Source organism: Phacochoerus africanus, chromosome 16, assembly GCF_016906955.1.
Source record: "Phacochoerus africanus isolate WHEZ1 chromosome 16, ROS_Pafr_v1, whole genome shotgun sequence".
In the NCBI taxonomy this organism is placed as follows: Eukaryota; Metazoa; Chordata; class Mammalia; order Artiodactyla; family Suidae; genus Phacochoerus; species Phacochoerus africanus.
In genome coordinates this window covers 29475267-29500725 of record NC_062559.1, presented here as the reverse complement: position 1 = coordinate 29500725, position 25459 = coordinate 29475267, and the positions used below count along the sequence as shown (strand labels likewise).

The 25459-nt window shown below is 38.1% G+C and overlaps 1 protein-coding gene across 1 annotated transcript in view; it reads left to right on the top strand.

Moving 5' to 3' along the window:
* The first annotated feature begins 289 nt into the window (after positions 1-289).
* Positions 290-25459, top strand: part of MET (MET proto-oncogene, receptor tyrosine kinase) — a 115727-nt gene continuing 90557 nt past the window's right edge. The window contains exon 1 of the mRNA XM_047763212.1: positions 290-671. The gene's annotated coding sequence lies outside the window, so the exon portion shown is untranslated. The remainder of the gene's footprint in view (positions 672-25459) is intronic.

Below are 25459 nucleotides of genomic sequence, written 5' to 3'. Positions count from 1 at the left end.
GGAGACTCGGTTCCGCTCATCTCCCGCGGCGCTAACTTGAAACTGCTGGAGCTGGGGGGCGGGGGGAGAGTGCGCGCGGCCGGGGCGAGAAAACTTCTCCACCTAGAAAGTTTCACCTTGTCGTGGGCGGGGGAGGGGCAGGAGGAAACACGACCCCTGCGGGGCCCGGCGCGGCGCGCGGGCGGCAGGAAGGGCGGGGGCCGATTTCCCCCTCTGGGTGGTGCCCGTCCCCACCTCAGCGGTCTTTGGACCGGTGGACGAGGTGGACGCACAGCGCGCGAGACAGACCGACACGTGCAGGAGCTGGCGGGCGACTGCCCCGAGTCGGGTCGCCTGGCGTGCCTCCCGCCCGGACGCGCCCGGACCGCCGCGGGCCGCGCGCGCCGATGCCCGGCTGAGTCACGGGCCGGGCAGCGCGCGGGTGGGAAGGGGTGGAGGGAGCACGGCCGGCCGGCAGACGGGACGCTCGGCTGGGCTCGGCCTCAGGTGACCCGGAGGCTCTCGCCGCCCGTGGCTCCCCGAGCGCTTTGTGACCAGATGCGGAACCCAGCGGAGGGCGCGAGCCAGATGCGGGGCGACAGCTGACTTGCTGCGAGGAGGCGGGGCAGAAAGGAGCGCGGGTGGTCCCTGTGCTGTTGACTTCTCCGCGGCAGATTCCTGGGCACCGCAAGGTAAAAAACTACAGCCCCCTTCGGATCCCACACCCCACCCCTCGCCCCGGCGCTTCTGCTCTTTGTTCCCCTGAGAGACCTGACTGCTGTTTCAGAGGGCAAGACTGGGGGCGGGGTGGGTGGGCAAGAGTTCAGGGGCTTCAGAAACTGAAGGAACGTGGCCCAAGGGTGAGGACGGAACTAGAACGGGGCTTTTCGTTCTGGGCGGGGGTGGGGGGGGGTGCTTGTGACAGCCACCTGTGTGACTCGAGAGAGAGGGGCGCTGGGGAGATGATGTATGATGGTTACGGCCGGGCAAGTTTCAAGGCTGTGATCTGACTCAGCCTTTACAAAAGGGATATGGTCACTCTGTCCCAGGGTGATGCGGCAGTCAAAAGGTTCGAGCCGAGCCGTTTCCTTGTTCCCAACCTTTCTTTACTCGTATTACGTGGGGCCCCGTCCAAGGGGCAGGTGTCTCTGTGAGGATCTGAATTCTTCATTTCTGGCAAATACACAGGGCTTGTTGTGATCCATCATTTTCAATCTTATCTCTTTGCTGGAGCTCTGTGGACATCTATCTTATTAGGTGAAATAGATTATAACCAGAGGTCGGGCAGTCTGGCTAATGCTGGTACTGACCCAATAATTAAAGCACCAACGAAAGTATTTTTCACAGATTGTTGCCAATACAGAATTTACTTCTAAGTACGGTTTCCCATTTCATACCTTTTATGTTTTAAAAGAGCCATTTACTAATTTGGCAGTTGGAGAGAGTTCCTGTGGCTCATGCATGAATAGTTGCCCAGTGTGTTTTACCTTATCATAGTTTTTATGTTCAAAGGAGCCCTGGGCAGAATGAAATATTGTCAACTTTCTTAGGTAAAATAATCTGGATACTTTAATTGCCAAGTTAAGATGGTTGATGAAATGAGACGATTGTAAAACTGACTGACGTTGGAGAGCATGTAGACTATTTGGACCCTCTCCTGAATTTTAAGAACACTGTTCACATTTTGTAGAGTTGGGTGGAGGTTTATTCTGTCATTTCCATCAGCCAGACACATGCACATTGCCATGCAAATGGATTCAGAAAAAAACATTATTTTCCTTTATAGCTAAATTATTATAGCTGACTAATGAATTTTTTCTGCATGAAGATGATCTGAAATGATGTACATCGTGTTTCTCTGTGCCTCTGGGACATAAATTGTGCTTTTATGTAAACTGTAAGTAGTGCTTGGGTTATTTACAGGTATATAGCTTTTCTTTCTAGCTTCTAAGCTTATTGGGCGTTGTTTTAACTACTTCCATAATGGAACAGAAAGTGAGGTGCTTTGGTTCCAGTCAGACTGCAAGCCTGTGGTGTGTCCAGTGTTCATTCTTTTCGAACTGCTGAATAATACAAGTAAAATTTACATCAATTTTCACAATTTTCGAAGACTAAAAATGTAGCTGATTGCCTATAAAATTTACTGGTGATTTAAAAATTCTGTTCATGTCTTAGACTTAATGTGCAATGCATGAGCATATAGTTATTACCCTAAATATATTTAGATTTTAACATGATGGAATGTATGGCATATAGAAGATGATGTGCTGACTACTGCTTTTTCAAAGATTGCTTTGTTCTTGATACATCACAATAGAGGTTTGCATTTGATGTACCCTCCGCGCCGTCAGAATTAGTGGATGAGATTTACCTGAATGATATAGATGTATGAGATTAACCACAGCCCCTCAATAGGAAAGTTCATAACTAGTATTTTCAAGACTTTTAAATCTACAATAAAAGAAAAATAACACTTTTCTAAGCAGGAGAAATACCCTTATAAATTCCTTTTAAGACTATAGTAAGCATATGACCCACTGTAATCTTGAAATTCTTTAAAATTTGTTTTAAGGAGAGTTAGACAAAGAAATACATTTAAAAAATCAATTTCCATAGTTGTTAGTTTAAACAGTCCGAAACAGCATTAGTCTAATTTTCCTTTTGCACATTTATATAATAGCTTCAAATAAACTTTTTCTCCAATGTGGTCATTTTAAAACAAAGTGCATAATTCAAAAGGTCTAATAACATTCTCTCAGGACACACACTTTTCTCTAAGTGGCTGCACCAATGCTTATGGTGACACACCCATGATGAGTACACAGTTCCCTACACATTCAGAGCGCCTCCCATCTCTCTGCCACCTTCCTCTTCGACCCTTTCCCTTGGTTCGGTCAGAGCTGATTCCAAGACCTTCTGTGCCTCGTTTCTCAAATTTCATGGTTTCTTCTTCTTAGGCTCACCAGAATCATCTATGTGTTGCTTTACCCATCATCCCCAATATTTTTCTTAGGCTGCTGTGTTTGTTCATGGGATACCAAATTTCCTAATTGTTCCACCTTAAAGGGAGAAAATATGCAGAAACTTAAGTGCCAAGGAGTTAACCTCCTTTACTTGGCTGGTTATGTTGAAACTAGTATCTTTGATACTGAGCCCTCAGGGCAGAGTTTCTTCATGGGCTTTGCTCAGTGCAAATAAATAGTCACCTCTTAGTAATAAATGATAGAATACTGACTAATGTCAATTTAGAATCACTTTGATTCTCTGTTCTTAACAGAGTTGCTGCCAAGCCCACATTTCTTTCAGCAAAAATAGCTAAGAACTGTAGGTTAAACATCATATGTGTTTGGTACTAGAGGAACATTTTAAAAAGAAGAAATGAAATATCTGCCCTTGAAGAATTAGATATTTGGATAAATAAATCACATGCAAAATGGAATCAAGTTCCCTGATTTTTAAGGGGGGCATCTCATGAGAGTAACAACATTAGAAATTAGCCCACTTGCTATTAAATAATAGAAATTTTTTTAATCAAAAGATTGGAACTTAAGTCTTAAAATTTTCAAGCAGCTTCTGAGTATATCATCTTTCTGATACTATAACAATCTTACAAAATAGGCAAGGCTGATGTCAGTATCTGAACTTCCCAATGCTATAGACAGGGAAACTGTGCGTGAGCCTAGCCCCCATGCTATCTCGACAGCAGCACGCAGCCTCTGCCCAGCGGTCAAGGAAGGTTAACTGAAGCATTTTTCAATGAGGCATAGGCTGCAATCTTTAGGTTAGTAATAAATAATGACTATAACATTTCTAGTCTCAGGAGTTTTTCTCACCTTCTCTTTCTCCACTTTTTTTTCTTTCTCTTTTTTAGTAAAGTATCTGAAGAAAAAGCTCCATTCATATGTGTGGGGCATTCTCCTATTATCAGATTAAGAGCTGTGAGTAATTTTGTAATCTACCCTTCTATCAGAAAACCCATTCTCAGATATCTCTTCAGCTGTGTTTAATAGTTTAGTATGTTCCCCTTGGGATTTGCTTCAATAAAAACATCCAGTAAAATCTGACTGCTTTGCTTTTCAAGGGACAAAATGAAGACAGTGTTTTTATAAGCTGTAAAATGTAATTGAGAGAAAAGTCACATGTGTGGTATTTGTAACAGGAGGTGTGAGCACAGTGAAAATAAGAAAAAAAACAATGAACTGGTTAATTGCATACCCAGGTATACGTATTTCCTCTGTGATTGTATAAATTTGTGCAAGTATGTTTATGCAGGTTACTCCTGTTGTTTTAAATTTACATAATAAATTATGTAGCTTTAGGACAAATAGAAATTATATAAGAGTTTAAGAGCCGTATAGATTATATTATGGTCCATAGGATTTGAAAAGTATTTCTTCTAACATAACAAAGGAATATTATGAAATCTGGTCCGATCAGTTATTAAATGTGGTCAGAGAATCACAGGTTCTAGTGAAAGCCAGATTTCTGTACTCTTAAGAATGTGATTGAGGATTTAGGCATTCAGGATAATTTGTTGTGTACCTACCAGACATAATTATAGACTGTCAATGCAGCAGAAAATAAAACAGACAAAAAGTCTCCAGCCTCATGATGCTCTATTCCATATTGAAGAAGGAAAACAGTAAATAAAATATGTAAATAAAATGTATGTGAAGTGGTTCTGAGCGTATAAGGAAGCATAAAGTTGAGAGGGGAGTAGGGACTGTCAAGGATAAGAGGAATTGGGGTGGTGACTGAAAAAAATTGGCAGTGGGGTAAGAGAAGTTCTCACTTAAGTGGTGGCCTTTGATCTAGAACCTGAAGGAGGTAGAAGAATAAGACATGTGGCTATCTGGAACAGGGCTTCTCCTTTGCATTCCTTGGCAATGTCATTCTCATTTCTTTTTTTCACTGGAATTGTGCAATGCATAGGCTGCACGGCTGTACGTGGAGTCCCTGATTTTTTCTGGAAAGTACCTGGACAGTGCCTGCCATAGTCTGTTACAGTCTCAAAGGTGAGAATGAAGGGATGTACCACATCCCTTGGTTTGAGGGCAGCTGAAGAGGAGAATCATGTTATTTCCTTGCATTCACCTGGTCCCATACTTGATCAGGGATATTGCGCCATTGGGACAGTTTTCCTTATTTTCTACACTCTGAGCCTAGCCCAGTGGAATTTGTTGAGAGTAATACCTATAGTTTTTGTCACAGATCTCTTTCATAATATCAATTTGGAGACAGCAAAGGAAGGAATTGCTGTTGTTTTACAGCTTCTGTCTCCTGTATATTTCTTCTTATCTTTTCTCTCTCTCTCTTTCCTTTTCTCTTTCCAGTGTTAAACCACTGTGCTGAATTTTCTTCCTCTTTTCTTCCTTCCCCCTTTTCCCTCTTTATATCCTGAGTAAATATTTGCAAACAGGTAACCTAAATGAGTAAAGCTAACCCTTTCACTAGGGACTGACAACCTGCCCAGAAAAAAAGGAGAGGAAGAGTAGCCACTTGGCACTCATCAGAGTTGCTTTGAAATTCAGTGAGTGGTGTCGGCCCATGTGGTGGTATCTTTCACACTTTCAGAAGCTAGAAATCTATTTATTTTAAAATGTTGACTCGGCATCTTTAAAACTGTGCAAGCTAGAGAGACAAAATGCCTACAAACTAGATTTGGCTGTGGTGGTCCCATTTGCAATCTTGGTCACAACTATACCTGCCAAGTAGTCTCCTGAGTCACCCTCAAGTGCTGTTTAATTCAGCAGCATGCATGGCCAAAGAGCCCAGGACTGCTTCTGCAAAGTATTTTGTCATCTAGAATTCTCAGACTTTTTTCCTCTCCGGAAAATTAAGTTAGCAATTAAAAAAAACCAAAAAGATATTTTCTAATTCATCATCTGTTGGCACATACTTGTTTTCCTAAACTCATCAGCCCACATACTTTGTATCAAACTATGTTTATTTCTAAAGTAAGGAGTAATCTAGTTATTTCATTCTTAAACTTCAGCAGTAATTTTCTGAAATCTAAATTCATCATAACTTTATACGTAGATTTCATATTTCATTTCCAAGTTCTCATTCAAAATACACTCTCTGTTTGGAATACTGGTTCTTTGTTTTGTTTTTTTAAGATCTGCCTTACTTCACCAGTTGTTTTTCCTTTACCACTGAAATTCAAAACGTGTGCTGCACTGGTTTCGAGTGCCCTTTAAAAGCCATCAGATCAGTGTTGCAATCTATTTTTCCAAAGGAATAAAAACTTACAGGTTGTGCACTAACTTGTTTCCTTTAATCCTAAAAACTCAGTGAAATGCCTAGACTAGCGGCCTTCAGGAAGGCCATTGTGTTAGAACGGAAGATTATGTACTGTATTTCTTCCTACTATTTTAAATGCAAATATAATAATATATCATGAAACAAGGCACATATTAAGATCAGTGGCCTTTTCCTGTTTTGAAATGATCTCTTGTTCCCTGATAGTTGGAAATCTGAGCACCTAGAAACTTGAGTCCAATTTTAAAGTTGTCTATTAAAAACGAATTGACTTAGAGGAATTAAAATGTACTCCAGTTTTTCAGTAAGACCATGAGATATTTCTGGTTTTAAATAGTTTACGGAAAATATTAAGAAGAGCATTCAAAGCTAGAGACCTTTGAAATAATGTAGTCTTCACAAATCAGAGAGAGGTGGAGTAAATTTGTTTAGCAGAAGGCAGGTTGCCTCCTTTGAGGCCTAATCATGTGGGAAAGTAAAACCAAGCCAAGTTTTAGGTCCATCAGACAACTCTATCTTTAAAAATAACTTTTGGCTTTTCTTGGGACTAATGTGTGTTTAGACCAACATTTTAGCTCTTAAAATTTAAACCTAGGGTCTCTTAAAGGAAACTTAATCCATGTGTTTTTGATTCACTAAATCCTAAATCATTACCCATAAACTGTATGTCTCTCTGAGCTCTTTGATGTCTAAGAAATCTTTGAAATCATGTAAGGCCCCTTTTGTTCCAGAAAAATAGGAAGTTGGTTTTTGCTAAGGGTCAGTAAACAGCATCTTCAAAAATCTGAGTTGGGTCTAAAATCCTGCAACCATGACATAGTGGATGTTTGAATGAGTACTAATGCATTTTTCTGGTGCAATGTGAGAAATGTAAGTACTTCTAAAGACCTTGCTTACTATTGGTATTTCATTGTAATCCTTACTAACCCCAAGGAAATTATTTTGGAACAATTTCTCTTTCTATTCTAATACTAAGTCCAAATGTGTATCATTTTATCCTGGCACATAGTAGGTACTCAGGAATATTTTGTTAAATGTTACATGAATGAATTTTTCCTTTGCCCAGAACCTTCCACCTAATGTCAATCTTTTTATGCAGTATCAATATCCATCTGTCACATCTTAGAATAATGTCTATTCTGAGTCAGTGACCAGGTTCAACAAATTTTTAAAATAAGCCATATAACTAAATATATGACACTTATTGAAATTCATTCTGTGCCATGAAGCAACAGCCTTGCAAAGAGTCCTAAATATAAGAAGGAATTTCTAGGCTAATTTGATTAAATATTCAGTTGTTACCAGATGCTTTTTGAAAATTGATTTTTTTTTCCCTTTTGCTATTCCTGCCATCCTTCCACCCACCCTGACATGCTTACTGATTGAAAGCTTTGCACAGAAAAGGGCAGGTTGTTTGTATCTATAAGCAAGAGCAGCAAGTTCAAACAGGCTTGGAAAATGTAGTGCTATAATCATAAGTTGCTATAATATGGGAGGGGAGAGAAGAGTACTCAACAATAAGAGTGGTGTTGGATTTTGCTCCAGATTGCATACATAGATGACACATCTTTGAACTCTATTGTGTGAAGGAAAAAACACCTTCTTACTGCAGTTAGATTTCCTGTTTGTGAGTGTATATTTTCTGGTAACTAGACTTTCCATATAGACTTGGAATAAATATGTAGCTGTAAGTGCAGTTGAAAGGCACATGATTAGTTTAAAGGTACTAACAGCTATGGAAACAGCAACTCCTTCCCTCTAACAGCAAGTAGTATTTAGAAGGCATTAGTAGTAAAGCATAATCATTGACATTCTCTCGATATCATGTTGTGAATTTATAATATCTCATCACATTTTGTCCCTAGAAAACGTTTCCTGATTCTGTTGACATTAGGATGCCAGACTTTGTCAACTTCTTATATCTTGGCGGGGACAGAAAGGAAAATTGTGGTCATATTACGGTCATGAAATGGAGATTCTCTAAAGTGCTGAAGATTTGCTGAATATGTAAATATATTATAATTAAAATTTGTTTTGAAATTTAATTGTAGCTAAAACTGTATGAGGAGTAATTCCCTTATTTAGTTTCGACATGCTTAATTTCTATTTCAACGGTTGACCAAACCATCAGTAATAATTATATATCCATGCATTTGTACACATTCACATTTAGATGATTTTTTAACTCCACTTAAAAAGCCTCATAGGTTGATAAGTGAACAGTCAAATGACTCTGTATTTGTACATTTTGGGAAAAAAATGAGATTTAGTTTAGGACATTTTTTGTGACAACTCTCATGCTGCAGGAATTGGAAATAGATAACGAAGGAGAGGACCCTGCAGGTTTTACCAGGGCATCTGGTCAGTGAGGTTAAAGGAGGGGAGAGGTGGGTGGATTCACTGCAGGTCATGGATTTCAGTTCATTGCAAGTCATGAAGAGAGTTTCCCATTAGGAATCAGGCCTCCACCTTCCAAGTAGGAAAAAGGCTGGTCAAAACTGAGCAAGGAATCAAGGGGAGCTCACAAGAAAGTGGTAGGAACATGATAAGCAAAGTCTCAACTTCTTCCAAATCCGTCACATGGAGTTTGATTCTGAGAGAAACTAGAATGTCATCTATCCATTCCTAAATCAGGCCTCTTAGTCTATCCTACCCTTAGCTACCAGTAATAGCAGCAGGAATATGTAGCAGAACAGAAAGAATTTTTATTCTGAACGTCAGAGGCACATCTACGCACTCTTTTAGCAACTCAGAAACACTGTAAATGAAATTCTGTGTTCTCAGAAGAAATCGGAGTATTAAAAATAAACCTTATAAATGTTTTATACCATTTTTATGACTGAAATTTGCTAGCATATCAAGGCATTATTATTCATTTGTTACTGTTGGGACTAAAGTTATGGCCCTTAAAACCATCCATTTGGCTATCATCTTCTGTGGATGTATATTAGCTTTTTTGCAGATATTGTCTTGAGACCATTTCTTAGGGCCTTGATTATACAGAGTTCATGCTGGAATGTGCGTAAGAATTGTACTTCTCATGTTCTAAACGTTAACACAGGCAGTGGTCTAAAGAGTTGAGGAAAGCTTATATCAGGGCCTGCCTTCACTTCCTGTCTTTTTGCTCCTCTGGGAGTCTTAGGTGAACAGCTGTCATCTAACTCTGGACTCACATTCAGGCAGAATCCCTCCAGCTCCTACCAAAGGCTACACTGTCCCAAGTGAGCTTGTGGTCAGGCTTTCTCCTTAGAAATGAATATGCATTTTGGACTTTTAAAAATTCACTTTGTGTTATGTCAAAATTAAAATACCTCCAAATTGTATTTCGGTCTCACTAACACACAATTGGATTGTTCATTGAAACCTGTATGTCAAGGTCCATTGATTTTAAACATTTTTCTGGTCTTCAAATAGCTTACAAAAAATTGTTCTTTAAATCACCAGGAAAGTGCAGATAAAACCCCAGACAGTTTCATTAATGACAATGAAAGGCGACAGCTCTTGAATCTATGTCATAACTTGATTAATTGCTTTGCAAATGTTATTAAAGATTCTGAATGAATAACAAGACTGGTATTTAGGAAAAAGGCTCCCTCACAATTCCTAAATGAGTTTTAATTTTCAGTTAGATAATCATTATATCTGATTCATTTCTTTTACATCTTTAGACTGTTGATTTTATTGCAAATAGAACAAAGTATCTGTTTCAATATGTTTTTCTTTTCCCTGAAGTTATGCCTTACAGATTTCAATAATATTGGTTTTGAAATAAAAATAATCAAATGCTGGCATTTCTTCTTAATAAAGCTTCATAGATCTGATGAATTATATAAACATTACAAGGAATTCACTACCAAGGTTATGATTATGGGACCATTTAATTCCCAAATCTGCCTTGCTCACTGTTTAGATACTCAATGAGAATGAGCATTGTGCATTAGGATAAGTATTTCCTCAGGTGAACTTTTATTCTTGCTTTTGTCATTTTCCATTTTGGCTAATACAGATGAGAAGCACCTATTTCAAATCTATTTGTCTCATCTCATTTTTACCCATTCCCACCGCAATGATTACAAACTTTCAGTATTCTCTCAAACTCTTAACTCTTTTTTCGCTGCCTTTCTTAGTGTAATATCTTCTCTCATAGTTTAAGAGAGTAACAGAAGCCTAAATGATTTCCATGTTACCCATTATTACCTCCTTGCTTCTGTGTCAAATGATGAAATGATCTTTTCAACTTACGATCTTGATCCCATTCTTCCCCACATCTTTGAGCATCTTGCTCCATCGTTCTCTACCAACCCCTCTCATCTTTAAAATCTTCGTCACCTTTTTACAGTCAGCCCTCACTCAACTTGCTGCTGCTTCTAGAAAGAAAACATACATGTTACATACCCTGATAGATCCTTAATATACACTTACCTTAAGTATTCACTCCTATTTCTGCCTTACCTTTTAAATAATGAAATCTTAAAAATTTCTAATTCATATTTTTTACTGTTATTTATTCTTTAGCTCATTCAACTCAAGCAGTCTGTCCACCATTCCCAAGAAATATCCTCACTCTAACCACTGGAAACCTCATTGCCAAATTTGATGGACGGTTTTGTTATCCACTTGACCCCTCTTCGAGATTTGACACCATACATCTTGTTTCCTTTTCTTGAAAATTTCCCTTCAGCTTCTGAAATAATACTCAGACCTTTCCTTTGGCCTTTAGATTCTGGTCTTCATTAGGGCTCCATCTAAATCCCTCCTTTCCTCTTACTAAATAGGCCTGTGGGTGCTCTCACTCACCTGCATGACTTCAGATACACTTATGGACTAACACATTGCTACCTCTGATCCCCTCTTTTCTCTAGACCACTGTCCCCATGTTGCTAGCTACCTTAAAGACATTGCCACTTAAATAACCAACAGGCACCTCAAAGTTACTATCTAAACTCTTATTTTTGCCCCGGAACTCTTCTCTGCTTACTTTTCCTTAACTTTGTTTGTGACACCCAAGATAGACATTTTTTAGCCATCCTTGACTCTTAGTCTTCCCTGTGGTCAAAATCCATGTTGAATCATTGTCACATAAATTTCTAATCTAGTCTTTTGTTTCTAGTATATCCATACTGCCAGAGTTTTTGTTCAGAACCTTTCACATTTTAATTTATTCCATTATTTATTCTTCAACAAATCCTTACCAAATGCCGTGTAATGGCTCTATGCCAGGGGCTAAAATAGAGCTTACAGTCTAGTGGGAGTTATGAATAAGTAAGTTGTATCACGATGTTATAAAGTCTAGATAAGGGGAACATAGGTTTGGTGTATGAGTATAGGAGAGAGTTCCTAATCCCTTTCTTGAGAGCAAGAGAGGCATTGGAGAAGGCTTCCTAAGATGAAGTGTTTCCTAAATGAACTTGAAGAGAGAGTAAGAGTTAACCAGGTGAAGGTGAGGGAGATTGGGAGTGTTCCATAAAGAGATCTACATTCTGAAACCCAGAGTGGGAGAGTGTATGGCTTGCTTTAAGAACTCAGAGGACAGGGTAGCTAGGCCTAGGTTTCTAGGGAGATTATGGCAAGTGGCAGTGCTGGATTTTAAGCTGTGCTAAGGAGTTAAATTGTTTTTAAACATATAAATGACATAATCAGATTGTCTTTTTAGAAAAATATCTCTGTTACATTGGGGAATTGCCGATCAGGGATGAGAGTGGAAATGGAAGACCAGATAGGAAGCTGGTGTAGAAATCCAGGCAATAAGTGATACTGCCCTGAACTATAGGTGGAAGTAAGCATGGACACAGGTGGACATATTTAAAACACCTGTGGGCAGGACTCAAGGATGATGAACTGGGAATGTGGGAAACATCAGGCACTGAGACAGAATTTAGAATGGAAGAGCAAGTTTCATGGCAGTAGATGGAGGTATCAGAAGATGTATCCGACTGCTCCTTCTTAGTCACCCTCTTCTCCCCCAGCCTGTTGGCATTGGTGTGCCCCAGCACACAGTTCTTCTCTTTTCATGCCCTATGCTCCTTTCCTTGGTGGTCCCATTCAGTCTCATGGCTTTTCATACCAGTGATATACAGATAACTTCCAATTTAAGTCTCAAGTCTAGACCTTTCTCCTTAACTCCAGGACTCAAAGATCAGCTGCAAACTCAGCATCTCTGTTTGGATGCCTAAAAATATTTTAACCATGAAAACTAAACTCATGATCTTCATACACCCCTGCCAGATATGCTCCACCCATGAGTAGGTTACCCTTGTTATACAGTAGGTCCTTGTTACCTATTTTATGTTTAATAGTGTGTATATGTCAATCCCAACTCCTTAGTTTATCCCTCTTGCCCATTTCCTCTTTGGGAACCATAAACTTGGTTTCAAAATCTTTGAGTTTATTTCTGCTTTGTAAGTTCTTTTTCATCAATTTTTGTTAGATTCCACATATTAGTGACCTCATATGATATTTGTCTTTCTCTGTCTGACTTACTTCACTTACTGTATTAATTTCTAGGTCTATCCATATTGCTGCAAATGGCATTGTTTCATTCTTTTTTATGACCAAGTAATACTCCATTGAATATATGTACCACATCTTCTTTATCTAATCCTCTATTGGTGGACATTTAGGTTGCGTCCATGTCTTGCCTATTGTCAGAAATCCTTAGAATATTCTTGACTCCTTTATTTTCACATACCTTATCCCCAAATCCATCTGTCTTCAAAATACAGCCAGAATTCAGCCACCTCTCATCACTCACTCCTTCCTCTTGATCTAGACTGCTGCCATCACTCACTTGGACTCTGAGAGCAGCCTCCCAACTCCCAACCCCCAAACAGTCTCACTTCTCCATTTTGGCCCTGTCCCATGCCCCTGCCACCAGCAATTTTCTCCCACACCCAGTCAAGATGATTCCATTCAACTGTAGTCATTCCCTTGCTCAACACTGCAGCAACTTCACATTTCACTCCAATAAAAGCCCGAGTCTCACAGTGGCCTACTAGGCCCTACCTGCTCTGATTCTTTTTCTATTCTGATTTCATGTCTTGATCACCAAGATGCAGTCTTACTGGCCCCTTCACTGTGCCCCAGACACACCATACATAGATATATTTAGATGGCTAAGTCTCTCCTCCTTCAACTCCTTCCTTAAAATTTACCTTCAGATTTTTTAAAGCTACAGACCTTTTCCACCACCTTCTCTCTAGGCACTCTTGATCCCCCAATCTAGCTTTTGTTTTGTTTTGTTTTGTTTTTGCCTGTAACACTCATCCATTTCTAATATACTACATGATTAATTTAACTGTCCTATGTATAATTTGTTGTCTGAGTCCACCTGCTACAAAGTAAGTTCCACTACAGCAGGAATGTTTAATTTTTTTACTCATGTCCACCTAAGGACCTTGCACATACTAGGTCTTCAATAAGTATTTGTCAGATTTAATCTTAAATAGATAGCTATTGGACATAACAAAACTGATGCTTGAGAAGTGTATTTCTGGACTCTGGAGATAAAGAGATGAAGATACAGATCTGAGAATCTTCATCCACTCTATCATAAGTCTTCATCCTCTATTGCCTAGGAAGATGCAGTGACCTTCTGTTTTGTCCTCTGGCCTCAAACTCCTTTCTACTCCAGTTTACTCGCCGCACTGTCAACACACTTGTCTAATATATAGCTATAAGTATGCTGGATTCCATGTCCTGCCTAAAATCTCTCAATGACTCTTCACTACAGATAGAGTGCAGACCCCTCAACAGGATGTATATGACTTTCTCTGATGTGCTCAGCCTAACCTTCTAGCTTCTTCCACATCCAGCCCAACCCCCCACAACCTCTGTGCCAGTTACTGCTTCCGGAACAGGCCTGCACATTCTCCCCAAGGTGCCTGCAAGGCTGTTCTCTCTGTCCAGAGTGTCTATCCCCTGCCTCCACTGTGCTTGAGCAACTCCAGTTCATCTTGCAAGTAATGTCTCCATTCAGATACTCCTTGGCCCTGCCTCTCTCTGCCATAGTCAGCTCTTCTTCCCTATATTCCTCCAGAGATGTGCACCATCGGACGAAAAGAACCTGGAGGGCAGTGGGGCAGGAGGCTGGGATGCCAACCAGAGGGCAGCACTTATATAGTTAAAAAGTTGTTTTAATGCCTTACCTGCTTTTCTCTTTCTTTTTCCTCTCTCTCCCTCAAACACGCATACTCTATACACATACTCCTGCCCTGAATTATTTTTCCGTAAATTGATCAGTTATACAAATGCAATCCTGAGGATAGTTGTTTTTAAGTTGTACTAACCTCTTGGTTTATTGATTTTTCAAGAATCCAGACTGTTTACTGAGTTTTGGATATTGGATTCTGTACTTATTTTTCCGTACTGTTCTGTTTTTACAAGGATACCTTTGCTTGACATACTTTATTCTTTTAAAAGTATTTAAGATTTTTGTAGAAAGTTTTTTTTGGTTCTTTTATTCTCTGATTATGTATTGATCTCAACATAGTGATCTTTATATGCTTTTAATTTTTCTCTCAGTACTGTTAGAATTGCATTATATCCATCCAAGGAATCCACATCCATACAAAATATGGCCAACTTTGTTATTCTTTCCATTCACATTATTTTTATGATTCCTAAAAGTTTTTTCTACTTTGCCTGAAAAGGAAATGTTATATACTAATGAAATTCACCTTGAAAAGAGTCCCTAGTTCATTTCATGGCCAGATAGTCTACTTGCCAATTAATTTCCAAGAAAAGTTCTCAGGTACGAGCAAAATAAAATTCAGATATACCCTAAGAGCTCAGTGCAAATGGTGTTAAAGGGGAATGCCCACCCCACTTGACCACTCCATATTTCAGGTCATAGCCTGGCCTTTGGCATCCTCATGCCTCTCTCCTCTTTGTCCCTCTTTCCTTGGATGTGGATTTCTCCTTTCTGTGACAGTGGCCATGACAGGAATGGGGTCCACCTGTCACCAGCATTCCCTCTGTAGCCATTTGATTTCTGCTTTAGGTAGCACCAGAGGAGTTGTAGAAACTCAGTCCTGAGCACAGTTCTCCCCATTTGGAATTCACCGTGCCTTATGCTGTGGACATTATCAAACACTAAAGGAGGGAAATGTCTGATTCATTAGTGAGTAATATACCAACTTCCCCTCCAACGTGTTTCCCTTCAGTGGTTCACATTCTAACCATTCAGCCAGTTTATCCTTTTCAAACCCTGTATTTGAATGCAACTGAAAAGGTTGTTAGGGTTTTTTATTTTTAATTTATGTTTATACATGTACTTAGAAAGATATTTCTCAAGTGCGATGTGTGGATTCGTGTTATTCAAGGTTCCTGGATTAATCAGACAAAATCTGGTAACACTTCTGTGCAATCTGAACTATAAAATTACATCTATCCATTAGGATGAAAATTATTTTTAAATAGTTTTATAGGATTTCAGGCATCTTAGCACTTCCTTAGCACATTGAAAGTACACTCTTCACATTTTCAAGGGCAGTAAAACATTTTCATCTGACCTACAACTTATTTATAGGACGAAAGTCTGTCCAACATTCAAGACTCTGACAGTTCAATGTAGTTTCTGAATGGGACATTTTACAATATGCACAATGATAAAACAAATGTCCATTTATTCCTCTTTCCCAGAAGTTGAATACTTTTAGCCTTTCTTTAAAAGACAAAGATATTTAATAACAGATTATGACCATATGAGGGATAATCTTGAGAATATAATGGAATTCTATTCTTTTTATCTTTACTGTTACCATATCAGATTTGGACAATGATCTCAATCATATGTTATAACCAGAAAAAGCAAGTTTGCTTTTTCTTTTGCTATGAGTCAGTCATTTTCAATTTTTAAATTGTCTATTGGAAAAAGGGATACAATATTAGGTAAGAATCTGAATAAGAGCACTATTTAGGTTTCTTTCAAAGAAACAACATTTGTATAATAATCAAGAGTCTGTGTTTAGAGGAACCCTAACATTAATTATAATACATGAAAATTATTTTATACCATGTTTAACTTGTTTTCTCCTATAGCTACCTATATACAAATTTAATAAGATTTTTTATTGTAAATAAAGTATGCAAATCAACCTAGGAATACTTTTTCTGTTTCAGAAATTTCATGTCAGTGACAGGCTGCCATATACACAATAACTTTTCTCTATAAGCATGTAAATCTTTTCCTTGATTTTTAGTTTAAAAAAAAAAAAAAGAACCATTCCTTCCTTTTATACAGTTATGCCTCCATAAGATATTTAAACCCACCTGTTAGGAACAGGTTACCCTGATAATCACTTTGAAAACAGCATGTTTTAGGCCGCATCAAAACAACAACAAAATGCATGCAGTCTTGCAACATGTATGTGCTACAGAAACCTTAAAAATACTGTTCTCCAAAAGATAAATAAGTTTGGCCAAAATCTTTTCAATCTGAATTCTATTAGTAAGAAGGGTGATTATTCCCTTATTTTTCTCCACTTGCTTATAATGTTATCTTATAATATACATTCAAAGAACATACTCATACTAAAAAAATTATTCATTGTTTATATGAAATTCAGATCTCACTAAGCATCCTATTTATATCTTTATTTGCTAAACCTCAGTGAGGGCATTGGTTTGCTCATCTTTAAAGAGAGAAAGTAATGGTTCCTAATTTGTTGTTCTTCCTTCATATGGAAGGGCCTTACCATGGTCTTTGTCTTGGAGGACAATTTAAGAAGGACTTCAGGAACTTGAAACAGGTTTAGCAGAAAACCACAAGATGGCCAAAGTGTGGGAAAATAATAACACTATTTAAACTATAGATGAGCGGGCTAAGGTGATGAAACAGTCACCAAGTATTTGGAGTGGGCTCACCCAGTGGACTGTGCCAAATTCCTCATTTTTAATGAGAGCAAGCAGCAACTGGCTAAAACGCAACTTGTAATGATAAGCATAGTAGCTACATTTATTAAATGCCAGTATGTGCAGCATGACTGAATGCTGTTGTCTCATAATTTATCTCTAACCCTCCTGGCAAACCCACATATGCGTACCATTATTATCCCCATGATTTAGATGAAGAAGCTGACACTCAGGGCCAGAAAGTAAATAGTAAAGCCCACATTCACATTGCATCAAAGTGCCATAACACCAAAACCCATACTTTCCCTGCTACACCCTACCACTTCTGCAGGTTTAATGAGTTATTGGGAACAATGGTGTCGAGCAAACTAGTCCATAAATACTAGTCATGAGATCGACTCATGGGTATTTTGAATCATTTAAATGCGGTCATATAAAAGAGCAGTCATGTGGGATGAAAAATCCTAACGATTTCTTCTGTCCCTTTGACTTACTAGGGACATTAGGAACATTAGGACAATAGGAAATAATTATCAAGGTTACGTTTGGCTACATTAGAAAGGACTATTTTTTTGGCCACACCCAAGGCATGTCAAAGTTACCGGGTCAGGGATTGAACCAGCGCCACAGCTGTGGCAATGCCAGATCCTTAACATACTGAGCTACATGGGAACTTCCTAGAAGGGATTTTTTGACATGTATTGTTTTATCTTTCTAAAGTCAGCTTAGGTTTTTTTGATGATAATAACACTAAGTGTTAAAGATTTAGACATAAGATTCAAATGTTCAGCAAAGCATGTTTTTAAAATTTGCTTTCTCAACAACCCAATAAATCCATCACTTTTCAACTGAGATTACAAATTTATATTTTTAGCATTACCTTGCTGTCTTCAGATTCACAGATTATACACTTTTTTGTTATTATTATTAATAGTTATTTCCCCAATACAATTTTTTTTCTACTATACAGCATGGTGACCCAGTTACACATACATGTACACATTCTATTTTCGCACATTATCATGCTCCATCATAAGTGACTCGACATAGTTCCCAGTGCTACACAGCAGGATCTCATTTCTAATCCATTCCAAAGGCAATAGTTCGTATCTATTGACCCCAAGCTCCCCAACCATCCCACTCCCTCCCCCTCCCCCTTGGCAACTACAAGTCTAATCTCCAAGTCCATGATTTTCTTTTCTGTGGAAAGGTTCATTCTTGCCTTATATTAGATTTCAGTTATAAGTGATATCGTATGGTATTTGTCTTTCTCTTTCTGACTTACTTCACTCAGTATGAGAGTCTCTAGTTCCATCCATGTTGCTGCAAATAGCATTCTTTTGTTCTTTTTTATGGCTGAGTAGTATTCCATTGTGTATATATACCACATCTTCCTAATCCAGTCATCTCTCGATGGACATTTGAGTTGTTTCCTTGTCTTGGCTATTGTGAATAGAGCTGCAGTGAACATGCAGATGCATGTGTCTTTTTTAAGTACAGGTTTGTCCGGATATATGCCCAAGAGTGGGATTGCAGAGTCATATGGTAGTTCTATATATAGATTTCTAAGATATCTCCATAATGATCTCCATATTGGCTGTACCAGCTTACATTCCCACCAACAGTGCAGGAGGATTCCCTTTTCTCCACACCCCCTCCAGCATTTGTTATTTGTGGACTTATTAGTGATGGCCTTTCTGAGTGGCGTGAGGTGGTATCTTGTGGTAGTTTTGATTGCATTTCTCTAATAATCAGTGATATTGAGCATTTTTTCATGTGATTGTTGGCTATCTGTACATCTTCCTTGGAAAAATGTCTATTCAGGTCTTTTGCCCATTTTTCAGTTGGGTTGTTGGTTTTTTTGCTGTTGAGTTGTATAAGTTGCTTGTATACCCTAGAGATTAAGCCCTTGTCAGTTGCATCATTTGAAAATATTTTCTCCCATTCTGTAAGTTGTCTTTTTGTTTTCTTTTTGTTTCCTTTGCTGTGCAAAAGCTTTTCAGTTTGATTAGGTCCCATGGGTTTATTTTTGCTCTTATTTCTATTGCTTTGGGAGACTGACCTGAGGAAAATATTCATAAGGTTGATGTCAGAAAATGTTTTGCCTATGTTCTCTTCTAGGAGTTTGATGGTGTCTTGTCTTATATTTAAGTCTTTAAGCCATTTTGAGTTTATTTTTGTGCATGGTGTGAGGGTGTGTTCTAGTTTCATTGATTTGCATGCAGCTGTCCAGGTTTCCCAGAAGTACTTGCTGAAAAGACTTTCTTTTTCCCATTTTATGTTCCTGCCTCCTTTGTCAAAGATTAATTGACCATAGGTGTCTGGGTTTATTTCTGGGGTTCTCTATTCTGTTATATTGGTCTATATGTCTGTTTTGGTACCAGTACCACACTGTCTTGATGACTGTGGCTTTGTAGTATTTCTTGAAGTCTGGGAGAGTTATGCCTCCTGCTTGGTTTTTGTTTCTCAGGATTGCTTTGGCAATTCTGGGTCTTTTGTGGTTCCATATAAATGTTTGGATTGTTTGTTCTAGTTCTGTGAAAAATGTCATGGGTGATTTGATAGGGACTGCATTGAATCTGTAGATTGCTTTGGGCAGTATAGCCATTTTTACAATATTAATTTTTCCAACCCATGAGCATGGAATATCTTTCTATTTCTTTCAATCCTCTTTAATTTCCTTGATTAATGTTTTATAGTTCTCAGCATATAAGTCCTTTACCTCCTTGGTCAGTTGTATTCCCAGGTATTTGATTTTTTGGGGTGCAATTTTAAAAGGTATTGTATTTTTTATATTCCTTTTCTAATATTTCATTGTTATTATACAGAAATGCAACTGATTTCTGAATGTTAGTCTTATATCCTGATACTTTGCTGAATTTGTTGATCAGTTCAAGTAGTTTTGGGATTGAGTCCTTATGGTTTTCTGTATGTAGTATCATGTCATCTGCATTACACACTTTTTGAGGGTAGAAACTCTCGGTATCTAGATGAGGGCATAGTATGCAATGGGAGCTCACAAATATTTGATTAATATTATATGATTATAATATGACTTTTCCTAAGTAGTGAGTGTTTATAAATACAGTATTTTAAATGCCATCAGGAATCTCCGTTTGGGATCATCTTTCTTTAACTTTGTTTTTATGGGTCTGCTTTTAAAATTAATGGAAATAATATAAATATAGAAAAAGCTAAGAATTTTCCTTAGGATTTCACTCTGGCAAGTCCTCCTAGAGATTTAGCCATGACTATTTTTATGACTGTAATTTCCTTAATGTGGGGCCTCGGCCATTTTCCATCATCATAAATCCCTTTTATATACCTAAAAGCAGGATTGAAATGTTTTCTAGTTTTTATGTCTTGACTCTTCACTTAGATACATTATTTCTTTCTTAAGATTATGTTAAGTAAATGTTGTAGAAGAATTTTTTTTCCTACAGAGCAGGGAAAAAAAAACTAGTATAGCACCTCAGAAATTTTAACTAGTAGATATGTTTCCAAATGCAAAGTGAAATGTTTAAAGCATTTACTCAAGTAAATAAAGAAGCCATCTTTTCCAGTTACTTGAATATTTTCATTAAATTTCTCTCATGCACTTAATTTTGTGTTTTAATTCACAAGTTTGTAGAATCTTCGAGTGGACATTGTTTAGTCATGACTTTTTCAGGTGTGAGAAATGAAAGAATCGCAGAAACTGCTGATGAAAAAAAAAGAGAAATAAAGGAGGAAAGAAAAAATGTACTGGTTCTCATCAGTGGAAGACACGGTGGATATATGCTCCAAAAACAGCATTTGTAGCCTTTCTCCATGTCTAACATCCTCTGTTCCTTGGGTCACTTTCATGCTCAAGCAGGCTTTCTCCACACAGTGGCAAAGATGGTCATCAGACTCCCCAAGTTAAATCATCTTTACTGCTTGTGATTTTTGATGGAGAGAGTTCCCCTCCTAATGTCTTTATTAAACTCCAAAAGACTGATTGGCCTTGCTTTATTCACATGCTCACCCCTGACCAAGTTCTGGGTCAAAGGAGAAGCCAGCCTGGTTTGTAAGCGCCTTGTTTGTGGTAAGGAGATAGGCCATATGATTGACCAGTCCCATTAGATAGGGGAGGGCTTTCAAAAGAGTTGCTAGGAGTAAAGATAGTGGAAGCTGGCCAAGTGAAAAAAAAAAAAGATGTTTACTAAAATATTGTGCCTTTAGAACAAAAATCTCTCCCAGGAAATGCAAATAACTTGAAACAGTTCAAGTAAGCTTCCTACTTTTTTAAAAAAATTGAAATACATTCATAAGAACTAGATTGCGTTTATCATATTTTATGTACTGTTTTACCCTCCTTGAATCTCAGTTTTGTCATGAAAACATGGGTGTTTCCCCTGTTTTCCCCATGATGGTTTTCCCTGAAAACACAAGAATAATGCTTACCTTCTAAGAAAACATGCAGACTAGAAGGGAGGATGTGATTGGCAGCATCTTATAAACTGTGAAGTACTATCTATATAGTTACAAAATATTATGATTTTTTTTTGTCTTTTTACCCTTTCTAGGGCCACTCCCACAGCATATGGAAGTTCCCAGGCTAGGGGTCGAATCGGAGCTGTAGCTGCCAGCCTACACCTGAGCCACAGCAACGAGGGATCCAAGCCGCGTCTGCAACCTACACCACAGCTCACGGCAACGCCGAATCCTTAACCCACTGAGCAAGGCCAGGGAGCAAACCCACAACCTCATGGTTCCTAGTCGGATTCGTTAACCACTGAGCCGTGACGGGAACTCCAAAAAATATTATGATTTCTAAGAAAATCACTTCCTAACGAAAATAAAGTTAACTTTGTCAGTGTTTAGGTAGTTTCTCTTACAAAACATATTCCATGATACCTGTTGTGTTTTTTTGATGAAGTATCAGTACTTGCATACAACACACATATATTCTTTGAGGCAGATTTCTGTTGATGAGGACGATGATGGTGTCGGTAGTAGTGATGATAGGCGTGGGTAGTACTCGTAAATCTTTAGAGAATTAAATGTATTTCTAGATGAGGAAGGGCAAGAAAAGATCAATGTAAGCTAGCTACATGAGAAAACTAGAGGTAGACTGATGACAGAGTTGAGTAGCTGGTCTTATGGTTAGGCTGAGCTGATATTGGTTGCTAGTAGAGCAGTCCTCTTTAAAGGAAATACTCCTAAATACCAATAGCTTAATGACCAAGGTGCTATTGAGATAATCACTCCCAGGAAATGTTTTTCCAGTGAGCTTATCTTAACTATCAAGTGAAAAGAAATAAAGGAATGTTTTATGAATGATTCAGTTTCACCTGCTATGTGCATGACATTTTAAAAGAATGAATTAGTCAGTCTCTTTGAATCATCTTTACGTGTTCCTTTCAGTAAGGAACTCAGAGTTGATTAAATGGCCAACAATATTTCAGAAAAAAAGAAAGAAAAAACAAACAGTAAAAAGACATTTTATATTGAAAGCCTGTTCCAAGCACATCACAGGAATAAATATATCAAGGCGAAAATATATGAAAGATGAAAGTATTTCTGAAGTCACTTCCAATATAAATATTAAAATTGCTCACACAGCCTGCTCTGGCAGATGATATGGATAGAGAAAGCAATATATGCCAGTTCAATGGTATCAGAGTAAAATGTAATTGTAGACAAACAATCTCAGAGTTCAAAATTATTAGAGATGGAAAATACTTTAGAGTTCATTTGTTCAACCTGGGAGTACACTTATAAGTATTTAATAATCATCCCTCCGGGGGGTGGGGGGAAGCCTGAATTGTAGTGTTTGCCAATTTCTATCATGTAGATACTCTCAACATGGCGGAATTTAAGCTACCAAGATGAGGTCACTAAACACTAGCTGGAAAGAGATGCACATGATAGGCTATCTTTAGCCAGTTCAAGAGTGCTCCAGCACACAACTTGTTCAACGCTATAATTTTACAAATAAGGAAGCAGCTAAGGCCAAAGGAGTTAGGTGACTGGCTTTGGGTCATACAGCTGTTTAGCTGAACTGCCACAACTAACACCTGCTTCCCCCCCACTTCCCATGCTGAGCATCAATATTGTGAATGCATTGTGAGAAAAGGACCAGGACTGATTGATTGGTAAGCCTGCCTGACTCCCCTAGCCTGGTTAAGTTCCCCTTGAGGGGATCCTTTAGACCTTTCCACATTGAGTTTAAGCGCTTTATGGTCTGTTAGTCTGCCTCCCCTACTAGTCTGAGATCTCACTGACAGAAAGTATTTTATTTATTTTTGTATATTCAGCATTCTGCACAGTATCTGAAACGTAGTAGATGCCTAAAAAGTATTTGTTGAGGGCTAGAACAAGCAATAAGAGAGAATAGTTATTAGCCTACTATGTGCCAAACACTGCTCTTAGTGGTTTATATGCATTAACTCATTGAATCCTCAGAGCAATCATCGGTGAAGCAGGTACTATAGTCACTCCTATATTTCAGATGAGAAAATAGAGGCTCAGAAAAATTTACCCAAGGTCACAAAGACTGAGTGGATTCAAACCCTGTATTCGGTCTCCAGAGTCTGTGGACTTGATCATTCAGCTCTCACTCAGTTAACTGCAGTGTCATCAGGGTGCATAGTTCAACAACAATACCTCTGAAAGTATTCCTCTGTTCCTTGTGAAGGACACAAACATTTCCTAGAAAAGAACTCATCTGACCAACACACACCATTGTTAATGGGGAAGGCCTTAATTAATTAGACTAATCAAGGAAATAAAATGTTTAAGTTTTGTCATTATCTAAGAGTTAAACAGAAACCCCTATTTTAATTAAAACTTCTATTGTTGACAGTGGGTCTTAGTTCTATATTTTTGCTTTAATAAAAAATTTTATTAGCCTTTCTTTGATTTTTCACGCTGAAAAATAGCGTTACTTTGCTATCAAGAAAATGTAAAGGAGGTATAGGAGACTGGGTTACTAACTCCAGGGGTATTCTGTAGGGTTTTTTCCTTAAATAGAAAAAAATCCTCCTTCCCTACTGGTTCTCTTAGGATTTGCCATCTCATCAAGTGAGATAACAAAAAAGCCCATTAATACATTTGTACATTTTCTTAGATTCTAATTAACTGAGGTTTAGTACTCTGAGCAACTTATGTACCAGCCTTACCATATGAACCTTATTTTTAGAACATAATCTAATATAGTACCTAAGATTTTTTTTTTAAAGATCATTTTGATATGATCAAAAACATCTAGAAGAAAAAAGTCGTTCTCCTCCACACTGCATTAATGGGCATTAATTAAGATGCAAATCTGTTGTAATGCTTTTTTTTTTTTATTTTGGCAGTAACAGTTCATTTATTTTCTTTCCTTATTATTTTTTCTAGATAAAATATGGTGATAAATTACATATTAGGCTAATGTTTTGAATTTTAGAAGGTATCCTGATACCATATTGAGAAATGCATTTAATTTTTCCACACCATTTAGGTTTAGATAACATTTGGAGTCTGTAGTTTCTATTTGTCTTCTAATAGGACAACTTATCCCAAATCCTTTTCTTCAACTTGTCCCAAATCCTTTTCTTTTCCTCTACTCCCCTACCAGCACCAAAAATTTTCTAATACATTTCAAAATAGAATTATATATGAAAATAATAAGTTTACATATATATTCATTTATATTTATATGCTCTATGTAACAATAAAAGTGCTTTCAAACAGGAGATTTCTTTTGATACTAAAAATAGTCATGTGAAGCTATTGGACCCTGGGACTCAGAGGTGGATGAATTGCCTGAAGTCACATAGCCAGAGAGGGAAAGGGCTGGAACCAGACCTCTAACTTCTGCTGCCATGCACTCTCCCTCTTAGCTCGTGAAACTGCTTCAGTGTGAGTGAAGCATTCAACAGCCTGGACAGATTCCTGTCAGCCAGGCTTGGGATTGAATCCGGTACTAACTGTGTGACTTTTGGCAATGCTCATCTATAAGTAGAGAATAATAATACTTCCTACTTCACAGGGTGTTTATGAAGAGCAAATAAGAGGATTTAACAGAATGCCTAGCAAGCACTCAACACATGTTACTTTTATTTTACCTTAATGAAGCTTAACTTTGCCTTCTGGCGCAACTATAGTTTTCTAGCCAATCAGATGCCTTCATTTGGATCGTGAAAATCACTTTGTCTTTGACCTTCTTCCTTAGGTTTCTTCCATATCTCATGAATGTTAAGAAAAAGTCATATACATTGTCTCTTAACTTCAAGGAATCCTCAAAGCTACTATACAATCCTTTCTTTCGTTTCTTATTGACCTCAGTTTGCATGCCCTGCTTTAGGTACTCTAAACCTCCTCCTTCACTCTGAACTCCCTCGTTACTCCTCTATAACCA